This window comes from Vulpes lagopus, chromosome 11 (assembly GCF_018345385.1).
Source record: "Vulpes lagopus strain Blue_001 chromosome 11, ASM1834538v1, whole genome shotgun sequence".
Taxonomy (NCBI): Eukaryota; Metazoa; Chordata; class Mammalia; order Carnivora; family Canidae; genus Vulpes; species Vulpes lagopus.
In genome coordinates, this window is record NC_054834.1 from 10249432 (window position 1) to 10272520 (window position 23089).

At 41.8% G+C, this 23089-nt stretch overlaps 1 protein-coding gene across 2 annotated transcripts in view; it reads right to left on the reverse strand.

Moving 5' to 3' along the window:
• POU6F2 (POU class 6 homeobox 2) overlaps positions 1 to 23089 on the reverse strand; it is a 474961-nt gene that overhangs the window by 81052 nt on the left and 370820 nt on the right. The window lies entirely within an intron of this gene.

The window sequence follows — 23089 nt, forward strand, 5'->3', positions numbered from 1 at the left end:
TTAATTTGAGAAAGAGAACACAATTGTGTACTCACAAACACCCGTTTTTGCTTGCATAAGGTCTCTCAAAACATGTTCTCTTCACTATGAGAGGTGGATTGCTGTCTGGAGTAGTGGTGAGATGCCAATAAGCTTAGGTCAGTGGATGAGCTGCATGCACTCACTTACAGCAGTGGACCAATTAGTGGCACAAAACTTCTTGAGGGACAGATTCCTTGAGGATATATTATTGGCATCAATTTAGCCAAAATATTTGGCTCCAAGCCAGAGAAAGGAAAAGTTTGAGGAAAGGGCAAAGTCCTTATGCTAAACCATCTCTTCTGAAAGGCTCTTACCTTTTGTGGCTTTAATGCAGGTTATTAAAAAAATTAACTCATGTTATAAGTTAATAAGGTTTTTGTGTCTTTGCTTGCTATTTTTTAAAAATATTATTTATTTATTTAATCATGAGAGACAGAGAGAAAGACAGACATAGGAAAAGGGAGAAGTAGGCTCCCTGCAGGGATCCCAGTGCGGGGCTCAATCCCAGGACCCAGGGATCACACCCTGAACCAAAGGTAGACACCCAACCACTGAGCCACCCAGGTGTCCCTTGGCTTGCTTTTCTATAAGCCTCCACCTTTCTACCAAGCCCTCTTCTCAAGTCTATCCCTGGTTCTTTGGAGAATTGCTAGGATCACACACATATTTTTCAAATCTTGAAGCTATGGACCTACATGGAAATGCAAGTATATTTGAATCCTTTTGCCTCAAGCTTGGTGTAGTGAGGCAGGGGCAGGGAACTGGTTACTGACATTTGAACCACAAATTGGAGCCATTAAATGAAGTTCTAGAAGTCCCTTCCCATAAAGCTACCAATGCATACCTATGTCAGTGAGTCTTAGAGATGTGAGCCCAGGGTAGCCCGGGTAGCTCAGTGGTTTAGTGCCGCCTTCAGCCCAGGGCCTGATCCTGGAGACCGGGGATCGAGTCCCACGTCAGGCTCCCTGCATGGAGCCTGCTTCTCCCTCTGCCTGTGTCTCTGCCTCTCTCTCTCTGTGTCTCTCATGAGTAAATAAATACAATCTTTAAAATAAAAAATAAAAAAGAGACGTGGGCCCAGGAAGAGAATCCTTGAATTGATCTCTCACGTACGGCAAACATTTTAATTTAATCTAAAATTATATATTTTATTTATATATTTATATATATTAAGTACGTATATTCATATATAAGTATACATATATGTATGTGTAATTAAGTATATATGTATATATAATAATGTATTAAAAGTATTAAATATTAGTACTTATACATATAAATATGTTAAATGAATATTAAGTGATACTAATACTAAAATATACTAAAATACTATTAAAATAAAATTTGAGGGTGCCTGGGTGGCTCAGTCGGCTAGGCAACTGCCTTCGGCTCAGATCCTGCAATCCCTAGATCAAGCCATTTATTTGTCAGGCTCCCTGCTCAGTGGGGAGTCTGCTTCTCTCTGCCCTTCACCCTGCTCATGCTTTCTCTTTCTCACTCACTCTCTCAAATAAATAAAGTTTTAAAAAAAATAAAACAAAATTCAAAAGAATGCTGAAAATAAACAATAAAGTTATGTCCCCTATAGATTATCATATGTTTTAAGTCTCTGTTTGAGTAGTGTTCATCTATTCTATGGTAGTGTTATTGCAGTTATTTTAAGTAGCAAATAATATTCAAATGGACCATAAGCTCAGAGGTAGAGGAGTCCTCAGACATGATCTACTTACTGGGCATATATGGCCCTTACATTTGTTTCTTAAATGCTCTGGTTCTTACTTTCCTAATCTGTGAAATGAGAGTGTATGAGAGTGACATTCAGGCACAGGACCCAGGGGAGACCAAGTCCCCTTCAGCAGAAAGCTCAATACCAAGTTGGTGGCAGAGCAAGCACTGAAACGCTCATCTGGACACTGTGACATCAGGCAGCTTCCAAAACCCACAGCTCGCTGGTCCAGGCACTCTAGGCTTTGCTCCCCCCACCCCTGCCCTGTGGGGTCTCCTCTCACTCAGCCAGCTGCTCCTCCAACACTTAGTTCGTCTGTTTGCTTTGACTCACTGTTAGAGCTCATGCGAGCTTCAGTCTACTGCTGTCCAGGGAAAAAGAAAGTGTCAGGCTCAAACTACGTATCTCTTTGCTTGTCTCCTGAGGTGGGTATCTGGTAGGAGCTTTCTGTAGCTCACACCACTGAATGGATTCAAAGTGGAGTCTTTTCCAATACGGTCAGGCAAATTAATCACTAACTTGCAATAAACTCGCAAATTTATTTGAGTGAACAATAATACAAGCTACAGTTTGTTGAGGGCACACAACAGGGGAGTTGTTTCCTTTTTTCCCTTCAGACAAAAAAGCCTGGATAGGTAGGTACTATGATAGCCCCATTTTACAGATGAGGAAACCGGTTCAGAGAGTTCAAGTAGCTTGCCTAGGGTCACACAGCTAATGAGTGCCAGAGTAGGAATCTGAATGAATTCAGACAGGATCTACTGCCTACCTGAAAAGGGACAGGGATAGAGTTTGAGGTGGAGGGGCAGGCATCATGGGAAATCCTCTCTCCTAATAAATGACTCTGCCAAAGTGTTGCCAGGGCATGGATACTAACCTGAACACTTACTTAGACAAAGGACAGCTGAGGGTATGTCTCTTGGGATTGGTTCTCTTTTAGAGCTTACTACTTCCCTGGGTGGTGGTGGGGAGGGAGGCTGTTAAACGTGACCTTCCGCCTTCCCTTCCAGGGAGTTCTCACATTTCCTCAGTTAAATGGGAAGATGAAATATTCTTTAAAAATCAAGGAGGAAGGATCAGCCTTAGCCAGAGAGCTCATTGATTCTGCTATCCTGGCAAAGGACAAGGGTGTTGGTGAGCAAGAGACCAGGAAGGAGTCACCAGAAAGGAGCACTGCTCAGCTGGCTCAGTGGGAAGGCCCCCTAGGAGGTCTGGAGGCTGGGGGTGGGGTTGGGTGGAGGACTCCAAGGGCACCAGAGACTCGAGGGCATGGCACAAATGAAGGTTGAATTTGCCAGCCCTACCGCTCATCAACTGAGTAAGGGCTGGAGAGTAAATGAAAATAGCCATCCCCAGGAGAAACATATTTATTCATTTAATGGCTGAAACGGAGTACCATCTCTGTTGTGATGACAAAAGGTTTGAAGTGCATTCCTGTCGTTTCTCAATACACTTGTGGTCTGGCTGCTGGGTCATATGGTGCAACAGCCCATGTAATCCCCCGAATGGAAAAAAATTAGGCTCAAAGTACCAAATGGACGCCCACAACATAATATCAGGTAAAACAAGCATATTCTCTACCCCCCCCTTCCAAAACCTCCCCAAATGTTAGAGAAATAGAGAGAAATTCCAGTCATTTCTCATTACTGTGAAGGTCAGCCTGGCTGGGAAAATTGTTTCTGCTTTACAATTCCCCAAACTGTAGAAAGCAGTTAGACTTCTGGACAAAAACTAATGTTGCATTCAAAGGGAAAAGAGGCTGAGACGGCATTGCTGCAGTAATAAGAGAATTTTTTACTCTTTCCACTTCCCTGTGAACCTAATCAACTGTGACATGAGAAAATATACTGGGCTCACCCAGCCAGAATCTGACTGCCACCTGAAAATGTCCTCAATATTCCACTGTTTGGGGCTTTACAATGATCCTTCCGACATCAATTTTGTGCATGTACATCAAAATGCCATTAGAAATGCCTACACACTGCTCCACTCACAGGCCTGCCCTGGGCCTCCAATCCAAGGCTCCCAGCGAAGACCCCCTGTGGTTGACTAATGGTTCCTTCTTGTTAACCGTTAACCGGTGTGAAAGCATTTGCTTATATGGAAAGTTGTCTTGGGGAAAAATAGGAGATCTAAGGATCACCATGGCTGACCTCTCCTCAAAAGCATTCTTGAATATTGTGAGGCAAAACTTCAAGAATCCGAGGGGCTTTAAGAATCTGCTTTAACCCTGTGATTAGTATTCATTGACTTGAATTCTAAGGCTTTCCTCCAGACCCAGAGAGTGGGTCAGCCTCCCCCGGCAGATTGTGTATGCAAGGAAAGCGAACCCACATGTGTCTGTGTGCAGGAGCTCCTGCATAATTCTAGCGGCTGTCAGACACTGTGCTGCCTGGGCCCAGCTTAGGTGGACAGGCAAACAGATGGCCCTGCTGTCCATTCTCCTCCAGAGGACATGCATGTGCATGTTTTCTCGGCTCATCCACCGGCACGTACACATGCATAAATGATGTGCAGCACGTTTTGACAAGTGCTTGGCATAGCTAATGAAATTCTTGATGACAGTTTTATTATTTCGCAGTTATGTAAAGTTGAACAAATCTGAGGTGACTCTTCACAGTGGCATTATCATCTTTTCCCTTTGCCCTAATATTTACAGGAAATATTACAAGTGTTTGACATATAAATTCAGCATTTGACTGACTTTAATAACCACATGATCAATAACAAGTGATATTTTTATAGTCCAAGTTCAATATTTAAAGGGTCACGGGTGGCAAATCTTCATCAAAGCAATAAGGCTAGATCTTTTTGTTTTTGCAGAATCTATTCTCCCTCTCTTTTTAAAAATTATCTTTGGAATGAGTATAATGAAGGGTTAAGACCTATAAAAAGTTGGCCACATTACAAAGGTGTGGCATCACAGGGGCACAGATGCAGATACATTTGCTTTTTCAGTGGCTTCATTTTTGGATACCAAGAGGAAATTTGACATGATGAACACAGATAGAAACTGGATAGGAAATCAATGAATGTAAATCTGGAACTTATTCTTTATTCAATAAGGACACCAATTCCCAACCTCTTTGTTGAATTATTACTTCTCCAGTAAACTCACAGTTAGCTAAGGTAGGCAGGTCTCTATCTCCTCTATGCTGTGTTCTGAATCATTTCTGAGTGCAAGTGCCAAAATTCTTCCCCCTCCTTACTTCTCCCCCAGCCCATACTCCTTCTGGGTTGTAGGGTCTTCAGAGTAAAAGAAACACTAATAATCTTGCTGAGTGGATAATACTATAATACAAGACCGTGACTCTCGGTGCTTGGAATTCCAGAGGAAGTCCCACGTTCGGGTTGCCACATTGGGTAGGGTTAGCCAGTCTCAGAAGTTAACCAGTTTTCGAGCTGCACTCTCAGCCTGTGAAAACCACCCAGTGTGCTGGCATCATGAGGATTAATCTCCCATCTTCTTCATGCTCTTCCTTCTCCCTTCATTAGCCTGGCCGCCATCAGCATCACGTCTAGCACTTGGGTGGCACTTGCTCTGTATCAGGCACGTTTTTCTAAGGATTTTACAGATAACTACTTTAATCTCCACAGGAAGCCAATGAGGTTGATATTTTTATTTACATCTTCAAAAGGAGAAAATGGAAGCACAGAAAGGCTAAGCAACGTGCCTAAAATCATGAGCTCATAAGTGAGAAGTTGGGATCCCAGCCCAGACTATTATTCACTAACTATTATTCACTATACTGACTCCCATTACCTTTCTTTTTTTAGGGGGTGTCACTTTCATCATTATCATTAAAGTATTATTCTATAAAAAATATTATTCTATAGCAAGCATCAGCAAACTACTGCTCACAGGCCAAATTTGGCCCACAAGCTAAGAAGGTTTTTACAGATGAACATTTACAATTGATCTGATGAAGACGAACATTAATTTTGAGGTCCAATTAATTAAACATTATCTCCCTGTGATGCCTAATTTTATGTGTCCACTTGACTAGGCCACCGGGTGCCCAGGTAGTTGATCAAACTTTATTCCGGATATTTCTGTGAAGGTGTTTTTAGATGATTTACATACAAATCAGTGGGCTTTGAATAAAGCAGACTTCCTTCATAATGTGGGTGGGCCTCTTCCAATCAGTTGAAAGCCCGAATAGAACTAAAGACTGACCTTCCTCTGAGTCAAAGGGAATTCTCTTGCCTGTTGGCCTTTGGACTCAAGCTGGAACATAAGCTCTGCAAATTTTGGATTTGCCAGCCTCCACAATCACATAATCACATGCACTGATTCCTCATAATAAGTCATATATACATATATATGAACATAGAGCCTATTGTTTGTGTTTCTCTAATACACCCTCCCTCAAAAAAAAAAAAAAGAAAAAAGACCACCAGAATTCTGTTCTTCTCATTAATATCCTGTATTAAAAAATTCTACTCAGCTACTATTACTATATTTTGGAGTTCAATAAGGAATTTGTGGAACTTTGTTTACCCTTGTTATATAAGCGCATAAAGAATATCCTAAATTTTTCCTCAACACACAAAACCAAAGGATTTACTGTTTGGCCCTTTACGTAAAATGTTTGCCAACTCCCACACTATAGTCATGAGTCTGTGGTTGAATCTGAACTAGCTGGTCAGTCTGACCAATCATCCACCTTGCTCGAGTGCTGGGTGGAATTATCAGTGGAGTCATGACCGAGGGCAAACACAGGGGAAAACAGGGAGCAGGTGCACTGCCTCTGAGTAGAGCAGTGAGGAGTGAGAGATGAGGCTTCTAATGCTCTGGGTCTGGGAGACTCCCAGACTGCACTCTGAGAACCACTCCCCAGACTTGGGCTTCTTTTGCCCTGATAAATACAACAATGCCTTTGATCCTATTGACTTTATGAGAAGACCTTCTTCCATTTTTCTACGAGTCTGTGCTCTGCAGAGGAGACTTGTGCCCCTTCTGTCTTTACATAATCTATGAGAAAGGGACAGTATTGGTCAGGGGTTCTCCAGAAAAATAAAACCAATAGAATGTGTATGTGTACACACACACACACACACACACACACACACACACACACCTTTATTGGTTCTATTTTTCATATCATCTGGTTTTTTTAAGATTTTATTTATTTATTCATGAGAGATACAGAGAGAGAGAGAGAGAGAGAGAGAGAAGCAGAGACACAGGCAGAGGGAGAAGCAGGCTCCCTAGCCCAATGTGGGACTCAATCCCGGGTCTCCAGGATCAGGCCCTGGGCCAAAAGCAGGCGCTAAACCACTGAGCTACCCAGGGATCCCCTATACTGTCTGTTTTTGTATTTATGTCAGATATATGTGTAGCATCTGTTCTATATATACATATATATAAATAGAGATAGAGATAGAGATACATACATAGATACATAGATAGATACATACATAGAGAGAGAGAGACAGACAGACAGGTTTATTTTATAGAATTGGTTCATGCAAAGATAGAGGCTGATGAGTCTAAAATCTACAGGGTGGGCTGGCAAGCTGGAGACCCAGGGAAGAACTGATGTTGAAGTTCAAGTTGGAAGGCTGTCTGCTGAAGAATTCCCTCTTGCTCGGGGGAGGCCAGTCTTTTGTTCTATTCAGGCCTTCAGCTGATTGAATGTGGCCCACCCACAGTACAGAAGGAAATCTGTGTTACTAAAAGCCTACTGATTTAAATGTAATCTCATCCAAAAACCCTCTCACAGGAATATACATAATAACATCTGACTACATATCTGGGCACCATGGTCCAGTCAAGTACAGAGGGCACAGTTGACCAAGGCAGCAGTCCTATCTGCCACAAAGTAGAGACCATCCAAATGAATAACTACTACAAATGCAAGCATCCAGGAGCGCGCTTGCTTACTATGCCTTCCTCTGGCTTTTCTTGCCCTTCTAAAATCTGCTAGAACTTTGGAGCCCCACCCAAGTTCCACCACTCCCAGGAAGTCCTCTCAGACATTCCACACCTCGGCTCACTCCTTTCTGGGTCTACAAGAGCACTTGCTGTCTGTCCACATGGTTTGATCCTTCATTACGTTCTCTTGTTATTGCACAGGAGACTTGCCTCCCTGGAACGTATATAATCTATATCGACAGCAACGATCCAACATCATCAGGAAGTTGCAGTCATGTTTCCTTTCATCTACACTGGGCAAATCACACCCCTGTGACTGACCATCCCGCCAACCCGTCAAATCTGTGAAATGCCCACTTTACTGGGGTGTTGGTGGATAATATGGGATAATGTTTGTGAAAGTACTTTGTAAACCACAAGGCATGATACAAATAGAAGATTTTTATTATGATGATACTTTGTTTAAGAAGGCAGGGGATGGGAGTAAAATGCTTTTAAGTGATTTACATTTTACAAGTTTTATAGTTCTGGCACTAAAAGGTTTAACCCTAGCTCTTCTGGGAAAACTCAGCTATCAAGAGGAAGTTATTTCTTTGGGGGTGATGAATAGCCGACATCTTTCCTGTGCTATCCTGATGTTCTAAGTGCAATGTATCCCTTGCCTCCTGCCTATTCCAGAACACCCCTGGTTTGTTTCATCAAAGTCCCCCCCTCTACTGGATCACTACCATCTGTATATAGCATGATGCTTCAATTTCCATCTTTAAAAAATAGACCTATCTTGACTCCCCCCATTCCCTCCAGTTAGCTGTACCTGTCAGCTTCCTTTCAGAGCAGGTGCCTGGAAAGGGTTGTCTATTTCTGATGTTACCAATTCGTCTTCTCCTTCTATTTTTTTTAATCCACTTTAAGATTTTATTTATTTATTCATGAGAGACACACAGAGAGAGGCAGAGACATAGGCAGAGGCAGAAGTAGACTCCCTGTGGGGAGACCGAAGCAAGACTCGATGCCAGGACCCCGTAATCACAACCTGAGCCAAAGGCAGACAGACGCTCAACCACTGAGCCACCCAGGCATCCCCTGAATCCACTTTCATCACTGAAATTCCTCACCACCATTCCACAGAAGCTGTCATCAAGGGCACTGCTTCCCTCCAGGGGCTAGCTCCAATGTTAATCCTCAGCTCTCCCCTTACTTGATCTGCCAAAACTAGTTGACCCTGTTGACCACTCCCTCCTGAAAGCACTGATTCACTTCAGCTTCTGGCTGCACCTCCCTTCCTACCTCCCTGACCTTTCCTTAGTCTCCTTGGCTGATGTCTTTTCCTCCACAGGGATTCTTAGCATTAGGTGCTTCAGAAGTGCTTGAACCTCTTTTTTTATCTGGGCCCACTCTTCAGGCGATAAGATTCAGGGTTATTGCTTTAAAAACCATTGGGAACACCAATGAACTCCCAAATTTTTCTCCAATGTGGACCTTTCTTCAGAACTTGAGATCCACCTGCTTTCTCAACCTTTCCTCCAAGACATTTAGCAGTCTCTCAAACATAGCCTGACCAAGACTGACACACTAAAAACGAAACACGGCCCCACCCTTGGTCATTCCTGTGTGGAAGTATGATGACGCCAGCTGCACAGGTCAAAGGCACTGGAGACAACTTTGATGCCTCTCTTTTTCTTACACATCAAAGCCAGCCCATTAGCAAATCCTGTCAGCTCTTCTTCAAAATATATATGATCTGATGACCTCTCACCATCTCTAACCTCATCCAATCGGGGACAAGCTATCATGACTCTGTTGAAATCACTGCTGTAGCTTTTTTTTTTTTTTAAGATTTTGTTTATTTATTCATGAGTGACACAGATAGAGAAGCAGAGACATAGGCAGAGGGAGAAGCAGGCTCCTCTGGGGAGCCTGATGTGGGACTCGATCCCAAGACCCTGGGATCTTGACCTGAACGGAAAACAGACACTCAGCCACTGAGCCACTCAGGTGTCCCAGTGTCATAGCCTTCTAACTGGACTTCCCATTTTTGTTCTTGAGTCCCCACAGTCCATTCCCCTCATAGGGTCTGTGGGGCTCTCTGTTTCATGCAAGGTGATTGCTAAAGTTCTGGCAATGGCCTGCAAGATCCAAGATGATCTGGTCCCTGCTTCTTTTATGGCATATGTTGCCACTCCTCCCTCTCTCAAGACTCCAGTCTTGCTGCCCTTTCTGCTCTTTCTGGAATCTTCTAGCACCTTCCTACTTCAGGACTCTGCACTGGTCCCTCTCCCAGAGCACATTCTCTCCGTACATTGGCAGATTCTTTCCCAATAGATCTCGGTTCCAATAAAGATGCCTTTTCTGGTCAACCTATGTCAGTTAGTAACCACCTCTCTAGCACTTTCTTTCCCTTTGACCTCACTTATTATTCCCTCATAGCAGCTAACAATGTTTAATATACTATGCATTCACTTGATTTTTTAAAAATTTGTACTCACTCCTGATTCCTGCTCGAGCTCTAAGAATGTTCTTAACATCTGTAGAGGCTCGAGGAATAATTGTTGAATAAATGAGTTCATGACTCAAAGGATTCAAATGGCATCAGAAATCTAACAAGGAGTGATGCCTGGGTGGCTCAGCGGTTGAGCATCTGCCTTTGGCTCGGGGAGTGATCCCAGAGCTCCAGGATCAAGTCCCACATCAGGCTCCTCGCAGGGAGTCTGCTTCTCCCTCTGCCTCTGTCTTTCCCTCTCTCTGTGTGTCTCTCATGAACAAGCAAATAAAATCTTTAAAAAGAAAGAAAGAAATCTAACAAGGAACCCGCAAAAAGTTCCCCAGATGAAAAAGTCTGGGTCTACTTGCCGCAGAATCCTCTGTGAATCTTGGTACCCCTTAAATCTTCAGGTTTTGCTCTTCTTCTAAGCAGACATGTCCAGAAAAGAGTCCCCCACCTCCTATCCCCGCCAAAGGCGACCCTGGCAGGTTCTTCCTTGGGCTACTCAACTCCTATATGTGTTGCAATAAACATTTTCATTTCTTTCATTTCTCACCCCTCTTCCTTTTTTCCTGGAAGTTGACAGATCTCAACAGAAAATAAAAAGGCTAAATGCCTGCTTTCTGAATTTTGGTCAGGATTGGAAACTTCAAGATGTATCTTAGTGGAGGGTATTTTTTTGAGCAATTGAGGGCTAGGTTATAATTTTGTTTGGATTCACCCAAACAGGAGCTCATATTTACAGACAAGGGAGGCAAGACTGCTTTGTAATGCAGGTTGAGTGAACTAACTCGTACTCAGATTCGGCCACTGGGGGATGGTACCTAAAGGGAGGCTGGCACTGTCCTGGATGGCCGGGTGCTTTGTCCACCAGCAGTCTGTGAAGGACATGCTATCTCTATGTGACAGAGACTCTTTCTGTGGGCTCCTCCCCATTGCCTGACCTACTTGCTTCTGCAAATAACCTTTTAGGTCCTCTCTAAAACCAGAGCTCAAACATTTGTGGATGTTCTTTCTTCAAACTCAAGAACTGGCAATTTCACGGTGACCCTTTCAAACTGTGTGAGCGGGGCAAAGTGGTGAGAGAAACACATCTTTTAGTGCTGTTTCCTGGCTCTCAAATAAGTTACATAAAAAGGGAAAGAATAAACTTTAAAATGTTTTTTTTTTTTGAACTGTCATTTGATGATGTGTTCTGCAATCTTCAGAAAATAGGTACATGTTACTACCACATTAGGGAGAAAATAAGTTAAATAAAAATTTCTAGCAGCAAGCCTGAAGGCTATCATATTGTCACTCAATAATCTGTTTCTGAAAATCCCCAAATGCATTTTAGTAGGTCTGCAAGCTTTCAACTTTCTGGATCACAAACCATATGCAGTACACCCAAAAGAAACAGAGGCAATCAAACTGACAGATTCTAATTTAGAAACCGAAAAGTGAATTTTCTACTGTTTTTGAAGGTAAAAAATGACAGTGTTGCCTCTTCCCCTGAAAATTTATCTATAATTATGCTTTGCGGTAGAAGGAAAACAGCACACTTGCTGTGCACAACATTTGAGTCTTAAGAGCTGCTTTTGATTAATTAATTCATATTTTTATCAGGAGGTCAAGAAGTCTGCTTGTCAGAGCCCACACCTCCATTTATGCAGCAAATCTTGATTTATAAGACAAAGTCGGCGGAGTACAGTTGAACACAGTTAAAGCACCATGTATATGTGGAAAGCAAGTTTTACAGCGAGGGCTTCATTAGATTAAAATCTTTGGCCTCTTTGTGGTATGCTCTTTCCTATTGAATTTTGGAGTTCCTGCAGACCAAGAGAAAAACCCAGATTCCTCACCCACCCTTCAGACTACGCTTACATCTCAGGAATGCTAAGGGGTCAGAATTGGTCAGGTTCTCGGCGGTGCATCCTTCAAATGCAGAATTGGATGTCTCAGCAGCATCTCCAAAGGCAACACGAAGAACAGATGTGCGGATGGTCAGCAGAGGAAAGGGGAGACAGGGAGCAAAACTCAGCTTCACTGAGTGACTATTAAATCCCACTTCCTGAAAGGTGCTTTCACTCTGTTATTTAATCCTCGTGACAAATGAGCGTGCCATGTAACATTTCACAGTTGTAGAAAGTCTCAGAACATTTATATGTGACTTCAAAGATTACGTATCTGGAGTTTACAGAAATCATTTCTATTTAACGCTCTATTTTGTTAACATCTGTCCGTGGCTTGTAACTCATCTCTCAGAATACATGCACTGTATTCATTAGAAAACCTTGGGCTAATACTAAGTAACTAATACTAATTAACAGAGTCTTAATTAGTAAATAGTGCCATTGAGGGCAGGATAGCTCAAAAGGGACCCTTTGCCTTGGCTAATATGTCACAAGTCCTCTAACAGGAAGATCCTATCTGGAAATGCAATTCTAAATAAGGATGTTAACTACTCCCTTGTACCTGAGAACTTCCCTGTGAGCAAATCTTGCCCGTGAAATATAAAAAATCCTCTGTGTTGCATTTGAAATCTGATAAATATTTATTATCAATGCTGTTTGCTTTTAATCTGTTCGGGATATCATTTCTCCAGCTTCTTAGTAGTTAAACAAAAATGGCATTTACATTACAATATTGCTTGCCAACAATCTCATTTTCTGGTTTAGTCAGCAGCCCTTCATGCTTGATTAGTCTTTAATTATACAAATACCTACATATTAAAAAAAGTTTTCTTTTTTCCATACTTTGAGCATGTAATTATTTTCTCTTGCATGCAATAACCTTTAATTTTAGGATTAAGCAACTGATTCTTTTTAGTATGGATGGGCCTTTTCAAGTGTTAAAACAAATTTGGTTATTGTATTATGAGAAAAATTAACTTTGGGAAACCTCTCATCAGTGCCTTTGACAGCACCCTGATCGGCTGTTACAGAAAGCACCGGGTATCCAAAAGATAAAACAAGACTTCATTTCTCCAGTGTTTTCCAATTTCTCCCTCCCTCTCTCTCTGGTCTAGGAATGTGATAATTTAAGCACTTAAGACCTGAATATATCAATTTTCCTATTTGCACAAATAGGGCTGAGAGCAGATGTTTTATATAAAAATATTTTAATACAAAGGCTGTTTCTAGTTTGAGTTGGAAAACCTACAAACTGTAAACTTTTATAATCAAAGATTTTTCTGTAAGAAATCCACAGAATGTTTAAAACTAGAGGAGTATCTTGTTGAGTTGGATGGTGTTTCTCCCCACACGCCATGCCTAATACTTGGGGCCAATGAGAAGCCAAACAGCAATGAAATGGTACCTCCCTGGGGTACCTGGGTGGCTCAGTGGTTGAACATCTGTCTTTGGCTCAGGTCGTGATCCCGGGGTCCTGGGATCAAGTCCCACATCAGGCTCCCTGCATGGAGCCTCTTCTCCCTCTGTCTATGTCTCTGCCTCTCTCTCTCTCTCTCTCTCATGAATGGTTAAATAAAATCTTTGGGAAAAAAAAGAAATAGTACTTCCTTTTCTAAAACCAAACAGGGGAAATCCTTAATATATCGCCTGAAACGCTTTTGGATATTAACTTTATATTCGTTTCCTTCTCTCTCTTCTCATACTAAATTCTGAGAAAAACAACATCCATTTCTTTCTGGGAGTCGTCTCAAGGAGCAAACCAATCTGAGAACCTCACGGCATTCAGTTAGCCACATTAAATATGCACCGGGTTCTAGGTTCTGAATGAGGCTTGCAGGACACAGTGACAAATAAGACTCACAGGTACATTAACCCAAGCCAGAGCAGGACGACATTAGCCTGTGTTTAAAGCGCTGCTAGGAAGATACTTTAACTTTCCTCCATCGTCCATCCCAAAGTTTAGTTTGGCTGGTGGTAAAAGCGTCATTCTCCTATACCCAGGTTTTATGCAGAAGTACAACATTCTCTTTTGTTCAGTCCTCAGGGTTGACCACAGAATCTCAGAACTGGACAGGGCCACCAGGCTCTTCTGGTCCAATGTCTCTACAAGAGAACCACTGAAGTGGCTACCCCTTCTTTGGGACGGCTGTCTCGCTGGCTCACCCAACAGCACACCTATCTGTGCATACATCTCCTGGGAAGCGCTGTTCTGTAGATTTGTACCCAAGGTCCTAATTCTACCAACGTGGCCACTTTACTCTTACTGGGCTGTAGCAATGAACAAGAAAAAGTCCCTGTGATTATGAAATTTCCATTCTAGCTGGAAGAAAATACATAAACAAATCACCAAATAAATATATAACGTGTCATGTGGTGATAAGACCTCTGAAAAACAATGAAGGAACAGAGGTGCCACATGTGTAATTTTATATAAGATGGTGAGGGAAGGACTCTTTGATGAGGCAAAATTTAAGGCAAGACCTAAATAAAGTGAGGGAGGAAGCTGGATATCTAAGGGAAGAGTGTCCAGGTGGAGGGAGCGATAAGCACGTGAGGTCTTGCTGTTGAAAGTTAAAACACTGAAATACACTGAACTTGTATAACTCAAGCCTCATTACCCCAAAACCAAGGTCTCTGTGTTCTCCACAATCTTTTAGATGTACCTTTTGGTATTTGCCCCCCTATTTCTAAATAATAATTTATTTTTAAAAAATATTTTATTTATTTATTCATGAGAGACAGACAGAGAGGCAGAGACACAGGCAGAGGGAGAAGCAGACTCCATGTAGGGAGACCGACGGGGGACTCGATCCCAGGTCTCCAGGATCACGCCCTGGGCTGAAGGCAGCGCTAAACCGCTGGGCCACCTGAGCTGCCCTAAATAATAGTTTAAATTGTTTTTCTTGATTTGCCAATTTGGGGCATTATTGATCGGCTTTCACTATGGGAGATGAGGATTGAATATCCGCACCCACTCCCTATTTCCCCTCCTCCTGTGATCCCTTCATCCTGCCAACAGAGTTTCCAACTTAATCGGAATTTCTTTTTGGGACTACGAAAGTTCTGTTTACCTCCAATGCTGTTAGTACACTTCCTTCCTTGTAAAAGCCTTTGCTCTTACCAAAGTTAATCATTGCTTTTCTGTCTGCTTAGTTTTCTTTCTTTCTATTCATGATTCTTCCTAAACTCATCTCAGGAATGATGAACATTATTTTCCTTTAGAGAACCATACCAGGTATTCTCTTGGTTTCTCTTCCCTACCCTTCCCCTGCCGGTTCTCCAGGGACATACTTTCTAGAGTCCTCAATGGAAACTGCCCCAATGGAAACTGGCTGTGTTCTAAGTCCAGAGTAACTATCAGCCTGGGTGTTCCTTTTTGACCCTTTCAATGGTAAAGCTCCAATCTTTCTGTTCTTGGGTATACTCTCTTGTCTTGGTGGAGCACTTCTGGTGAAGTTGATGCATGACATCAATTTGAGACAAATTTTCCAGAGACTTTGCATCTGAATCTTTAGTTGACTCTTATATTTGATAGTTAGCTCAGCAGTATATTAAGTACAAGTTGGAAACCATTTCCCTCAGAATTTTGAAGGCTTTGCTCCATTGTCTTCCAGCTTCAAGTATTGCCATGGAAATCCAGTGTTATTCTGATTCTTGATTACTTGTATTTTACCTGTTCTCCCCCAGAAAACATTCACAATGATATGTGTCAGGTGTTTTGTTCTGTTTTCACTCATTAGGTTATTTATTCAGTGAGACTTTCAATGAGGTAACATCCTTCAAGTCTGGGAAATTTTCTTGTATTATTTCTTTGGTAATTCATTCTCTCTCTCTCTCTCTCTCTCTCTCTCTCTGTATTCTGTTAGCTAGAAGTTGGATCTCCTGGATCAATCTAGTATTTTCTCCATATATTACTAATTTGTTCTCTTTTTTCTTTCGTTCTATATCCCAAGAAATTTTCTATATTTCTAAACCTTCTACTGAATTTTTCTTTCTGCTATAATTATTTTGACTATTATCTAAATATTTCCTGAATTATTTTTTAAGTGGTCCTTCTGTGTTGTACTTTCATTTTGTGGATGCATGGTCTCTATGGAGATTCTAGGATATTACTTTAAACATTTTAATAAAATTGCTCTCTTTCCTCTGTTGCTTCTATTTCCAACAAATTTCTCCCCTCTTTGATTTGTTTTAGTTTCTGATTTCAGATAAAAGCATTTCTCAAATATTTAGTCATTCCTTGTTGTCTTTTCACATATAAAAAGAAAGAAGGGACCTGGCGATGTTGGAAATCCCAAATATTGATAACTGAGTCTTTCCTCTCTGATTCATGGTCGGGTCTCTCCAAAGAAGAATCCTTCAATACCTGAGGTGGCTGAGGTGGGGAGGTAGTGAGATGCCTGCATACTTGAGCACCTGTGTATGATACAAATAGCCCTGTGAGGTCATGTTTTATCATTCAGGATGTAGACTTTCCCTGGATGCCCTGGTCAGCAGTAAGGAGCTCTTTCCAGCACACAGTGAGCCATACATATGTCTCCAAGTCTCTCATTCAATTTCTCATGCATAAAGCTGCTTAGAGGGCTTATGTTCTGTGACATTCCAGATGTCACAGGTCTCATAGGAGCCATGTACATGGGGTGAGATCAGAAGGTGACTGCTATTTCTGGCAGATACTTGTGTTCAAAAGTGGTTTCAAAACCATGGTCACACGGCTTATCTTGGGATGGGTGTAGTTGCCTGTCTGCTTGGATTGAGGAGGAAGCTGCAGGTCTACTGTTCATTATGCAGTCATTAACCTATGCCTCTGTTTTCAGCTACATGCCCTGCCATCTTTCATGGTAGCTGGTATCTGGAGCCCCATGGTATCTGGATGTATCTGGATTCTGGGGGCTCCAAGGCTGCCTTGCTTCTCACTGTGTCCCTCTCAGACCCTTGACATTCAGCTTTCTCAGCCTGGTTAACTCTTTCACCTGCTTTTCCAGAATTTGGTTGATCTTGCTTGTCCACTGCTGTCTTTTCTCCACTTCACTTTGCCTTTTTGGATTCATATGATTAAAAAATTCCTTTAATATCATTTTAGTGGGATTCCCAGATGGTGTGTAGAGATATATGTACATATTCAATCTACAATCTATCTCACTGAAGAGGAAACCTTCCCATTTTTTTTCTTTTTGAGAACTGGAAAGATCTTTTCTATTTTTGGTTTCCCAGTACGCTTTTTATTCTTTACATTTCATCAGGTATTAACAACCATCTTCACTTTTTCAATCTTTCACTTAAAAAAAACTCAGTTTCTTAAGATGTTGTGTCTCAACTCATCAACATTTTTCATATGTATATTGCCCTGAGCCTTGGCTAACCTCTCCTCATCTAAGAAACTGTTTACAGTACTATAGGGCAGGAGTTCTTCAACCTTCTTGATCATCAGAATCATTGGCTTCACCCCAGAGATTCTGATTTTATAGTTCTTAAGTTGGGTGAGGGGAATCTATATTATTAAAGAATCTCCAAGTGATTAAAACTTCTTTCCTTATTTTTTCTTACACAAAAATTTAACCACATGTGAAAGAAGACACAATGTTATCATGAACTCCCATGGCCCTATCACCCAGCTCATGGCCAATCTTCTTTTATCCATTCCCTACTCAACAACCTCCACCAATATTATTTTCTTCCTTCCCACATCTTCTGAGAAAAATCCAGACACCCTACCATTTCATTTGTATTTAAGTATGTATCTTCAAAAAATACTCCTAAAATATAACTAAACACCACTATTATACCTAAAAATATTAAAAAGAATCCCTGAACATCATCAGACATCCTATCAGCAGTCATATTTCCAACTGTCTCAGAAACGTCATTCTTTTACCTTTTTACATTTGCTTGAATTGTCAGCTAAATAAAGCCCACATCATGAAATTCTTTGCTGTGTCTTTTGGTCTACATGTCCAACCCCCTAACCCTTCATCTCAATTTCTCTCTCTTTCTTTCTTATGATTTACTTGCTGAAGAAACCTCCCCATGTGATTTTGATGTGTGGCCAATCTGGGAATCATAACTTCTCTGAAGCACCCTTGGAGATTATATACAAGGACATCGGCTAGAGCAATCAGTACCCTGGAGCCCCCACTCTTGTTAAGGAAACCCCTCCACGTCACCTGCAAACCTTTTAATAACATTGCATTTCTGGCTCTCATTCACCTTGATTTTAAAAATCATTTGCTCTGAGGTCCCTAAGTGGTTCAGTCAGTTAAGCATCCAATTCTTGATTTCGGCTCGGGTCATGACCTGAGGGTTGTGATATTGAGCCCTCCATTGGGCTCCACGCTCAGCATGGAGTTTGCTTGAGATTCTTTCTCTCCCTCTCCCTCTGCGTCTTGCCCCACATGGTGTGCATGCTCTATAAATAAGTAAATAAATAAATAAATAAATAAATAAATAAATAAATAAATAAATAACATCTTTAAAAAAACCGTTAGTTCTATTGTCGTGTTTGTGTGTATGTGTGTCTGAGTTTTTTCCCTCTCATTATAGTATATGTGGAACACCATCTTTACCCATCACTTATACTTTTTGAACATCATCTTTTTTTGGGGGGGTGGCTTGGTAAATCTATCCATTCCAAATTACGGTTCTGCTGGCATGGTGGTAGTCACCTCAGCCAGCATCCAAGAATCATCCTAGTTAGGTTTTTCCAAATCATCTGGGAAAGAGAGGTGTCTCCTATGGCCTTCACCTAAGGATTCTCTTGTCTCAAATAGGATCACATTTTGAAAATTATTAGTAAAGTTGCCAAGTAGAAAGAACACAAAGTATTTCTAAGAATTACTAATTCCATCTTTTCACTAAATTAAGAAGATATCCAAATGCCTTAGCTTTTTTGCTAAAATATTTCACCAGTGAGGTGAAAACAAGTAGAGGCAGTTTGGATAAATGTTGGAGGTGGCATAGTGATCATAGCTTGGGAGAAGAGCCCCAAATGATTTATTGTCCAAACCATGACAGTTCTGAGTGTGAGATGAGTGCTATTGGCAATTACACAAGACAACAGGGATACAAAGAGACCATCCCAGTTAAAAGAGCATGTGAGGTCCCCCAGGGTGGAGCCAGACAGTCTGGACTCCAATCCCAGCTCCACCTCAAAGAAGCTGTGGGCTTTTGGTGAATTACTGGCTTCTCCAAGTCTTGGTTTCCTTCTACTATAAGAGATTGCAAGGCATAAGCAGGAAAATGTATATAGAATACCACAGTTCCCAGCATGAAAATCTCAATGGTATTTTAATTTTTTAAACTGGATCATAATTTTTCTACTGGGAGATTCTGCACTGGTGGGGTTTAGGACAGCCAAGCATGTCACATGAGAGTCTCTGGTATCCAATGGTGGGATCCTGAGGTATACCCTTGGTGGGAGATTCCCTTTCATCTTCCTTGGGTCTTTCTATCTGTTCTCTAATACTTTTATGCTTTGGAAAATACAATTTAACTCATAGATCAATCAGATCTATAAAATATTAAGAAGGCCTCCTCCTCTCTCTATTATATTCTGAATATCAAGAACCACCATGGGTGGGTTTAGATGAGGGGGAAGGAAACAGAAGACTAAATAGGAAATGGTGGTCCTTGCTTTGATGAACATTTCCTACCAGAGGAAACAGGCTGATTTGAAGCAGTCTAAGTGAAGTTCTGCATTTCCCAAAGCCCACTGAGAAGAGAGGGCAAAGAACAACGGTGTTAAAACAATTTCAAATAAATCATAACCATAAAGGTGCCTGGCTAGCTCAGTTGGAAGAGCATGCGACTCTTGATCTCAGGGTTGTGAGTTTGAGCCCCATATTGGGTATATAGACTACTAAAAATAATAATAATAATAATAAAATAAAGTAAAAGAACTTAAAAAAAAAGAAATCAGAATCATAACAAGATCCAAGGTTTTTATAGTCCTTACTATGTGCCAGGCATATATATAAATATTATAAATAAAAAAGTAAATGGGTAACCTTTCTTTCATTGGTAATTGTTATCTTCATCAAATAATTTTGCAAATAAATTTAAGATAGTCAGATAATAGGCCCTTACATATTTGTGCAATAAATAACTGCGGCATGAGAAATCATCACTTATAACAATTATTGACAGCCCTGGGACGTACAGAGGTATGAGACTTAGTGTCTGTTCTTCAGGGCCTTATAATTCAAGTAAGAGAACAAAGTTGTCCATAGATTAAAAAAAAAAAAAAAAAAAAGACTGGCATGTGCTAGGAGCCAAATGTGTGAGTCAGAGAGGAGAGCCCTCCCTGAGAGCTGGACAACCTGAGCAGGGAGTAGGAAGTACAGGGAAGCGTTCAGGGCAGTGGTGAGGGGAAGAGGCATGCCTGGCAATGGGGAGCACCCCAGCAGAGCCAGGGAGGTAGACAGCACAGGGCACCTCAGGCCTACGGAGGGTTGAGAGGGTGGGAGAGTCAGGGGTCGGTGGGAGACCGGGTAGAGGGGAGGGCCAGAGCACCCAGGCTAAGAAAGCCAACAGAGAGCTTTTTAAGGATGAGGGTGATGGAAGAAAGTGTTCTTTTAGGCAGGTTGGCTTGACAGTGGTTTGTAGAGTGAATTGGATCGGGGGAAAAACAAAAGTAGGAAGACCGGGTCAGGGAGGATGATGCTAGCTCTGCCCCAGTTCAGACCAGGTAGGAGAACCGAGAGAGGTTCTAAGTACTCTGGACGTAAGTTCTCTGGCCCATGAATTTTCTGCCTTGAGCCCGTGGACCTGGCTCCCACCTTGCAACTCTCAAGACAGGGTTTTTCCCTTGATAAATGTTCCAAGAACCCAAATCTGTGTGGGGTCCTGGGCTTCCTTCCCACCATGTTCTCTCTCCCTCTTTCACTTTCTCCTTAGCATGACCTATTCACTTTCCCTGAGACTGCTTTGCCTGTCTTTAATACATGATTTCTCATTTAATAGGTTTGTTAAACTGTGAATTTTCTGTGAGTTTTCAACCATATAGGCAGTGGGTATAACAGAAGTTTCCTGAAACGTGTGTATGTGGCAGGAGGGAGGGTGAATAGCATAATTGTTTAGGCCCCTTTTGACTGTTAGGGATGATGTTGAGTATTGAGGGGCTCATCGTCACATTCAGTATGTTGAGACACCAATAAACTTGCTTTCTGACCTAATATGTGTCTAAGAACTCCTACCTCTGTCTCCCTGAAGAGTTAGGTCTTTCAGGGCAGGGCTTTTCAAATTCTGAGCTTATTCCATGCAAGAAATACACTTGACAATTCAATCCAACACATATATACATACAAAATACACACATATGCACATGAACAAATATATCTATCATTCTCTCTCTCCTTCTCTCTCTATATATATGTATGTATATGCAACTAAATACATATGTCTATATGTATATAATCTAAACAGAAACTTCAAGAAAAAAAACCACATAGCTTTACTATCTATGATATGATGCCCTTGTATTTTCTATTATCTTTTATTAATTTTCTTTAAAGACTTCTGGTTATGAACCAGACACTAAACCAATATAATAACCACAGAAAATGTGGTAACTCTATCCTTCCCCAGTTTGGGCACATTGTCCCACCTAAATCTTCATAAAGATCCAAAGAAAGGTCCAGAAGACATAGTCTCGTAAGTGCCAAGGCCACCTTGTCTTCTGTGACTGCCTATCTCCCTTGTTTACAGAATGTACCAGATTTATTTCTGGTGGGATGAAGAGAGGATGGGGCCTTTTCACACTGGGGATGAAAAGGTATAAGCATTTGGTTTGGGGATGACTGAATGGGATTTGGGCAACCACAACAAGGTTGAAAGGAAGACCTTGCTGCTCTCATCTGATCACCACTGCTTGGGAAGGAGGCTTCCTTGCTCTGTACCTTCCCGTCCCCCCTGTTTTACAAGGGCTCTCCCCCAAGCCAGGTGTCTATAGCTCCCCAGCAAAGCAGCACTGGTTGGAAAGAATTCTCTACATTGCTCCTAAGTTCTAACTTCTGAGGGCTGCCAATGGAATGCCTAGACAGGGGTGCGCTGTAGGGTGTTTTTTTTGTATTGCTAAGAGGGCGATATGTTTTGTGAACCCTGAATTACAGCCCAGTGTCAAGGCTGTATGCTGAAGAGAATCTGGAGTCTGATTTGTTTTCTTCTTAAAAATAGTATATCTCACCTACTCACCTGCTTCGCCGCCTGCCCCCGAGCCTGCCCTAACACACAGTTATGTATAAAGTGGTGTTTACTTAAAAATTAGAATTTCAGGGCCATACCCTCGTGGGGGACAACCCGCTCGTACAGCTGAGCTTTCTTTCTCTTCTGTTGTGACACTTTAGATTATTTCAAGCCGTGCTCCTGCTGTAGAGCCAGGTTGGCAAGGAGATTTTTCTAAAGGCTTTTTTCTCATTACTTCGAGCCAAAGATGTTGTCCTCTGACCTTCTGATTCCCGTTCTGCATCTAATCAATGTCAGGTCACCACACGTAAGACTAAAATGAGGTTAAGTGGAAAAAACAAAAAAAAAACAAAACAAAAAAAACAAAACAAAAGCAAAAACCCCAAGAAGCACAAAGCCCCCCAGCCTGCCCAGCCAAGTCCTTAAAGAGCTCACCACCCTCCAATAGTATAATCGCTTGGATAAGAGAGTGTTTCTCCTTTACCTCCCCACTCACTGTCCACCCCCCCCCCCCCCCACACACACACCCCATTTGTTTGGTGCCTGATTTGTTTCTAGTTGCAGCAGGGAGGTCAGAGCGAAGCCAGGAGAATGAATGGAATCAGCCTCCTGCCGGGGCGCCTGGAGCGGGCGGGTGTTACGGATCAGCGTAAAGCCGGCTCCCTTTCCCGGGCCGGGCCGATGTAACTCACTGGAGTGGCAAATTACATCAGACCTACAGCTGTAACCCGACATTATGATTAATTTGATCAGTAATTTCTCCTGTTTTTCATTTTAATCGGTGTGACTATTCTGCTGTGGCAGGTCTTTCAGATCTAATTAAGATAAATTTCCGAGTAAAAGACTTGGCAGACTTTCCGAGGCAAATCCAGGCGTCTGGTGTGAAGACCTGCAGCCCCAGTCAATCACCT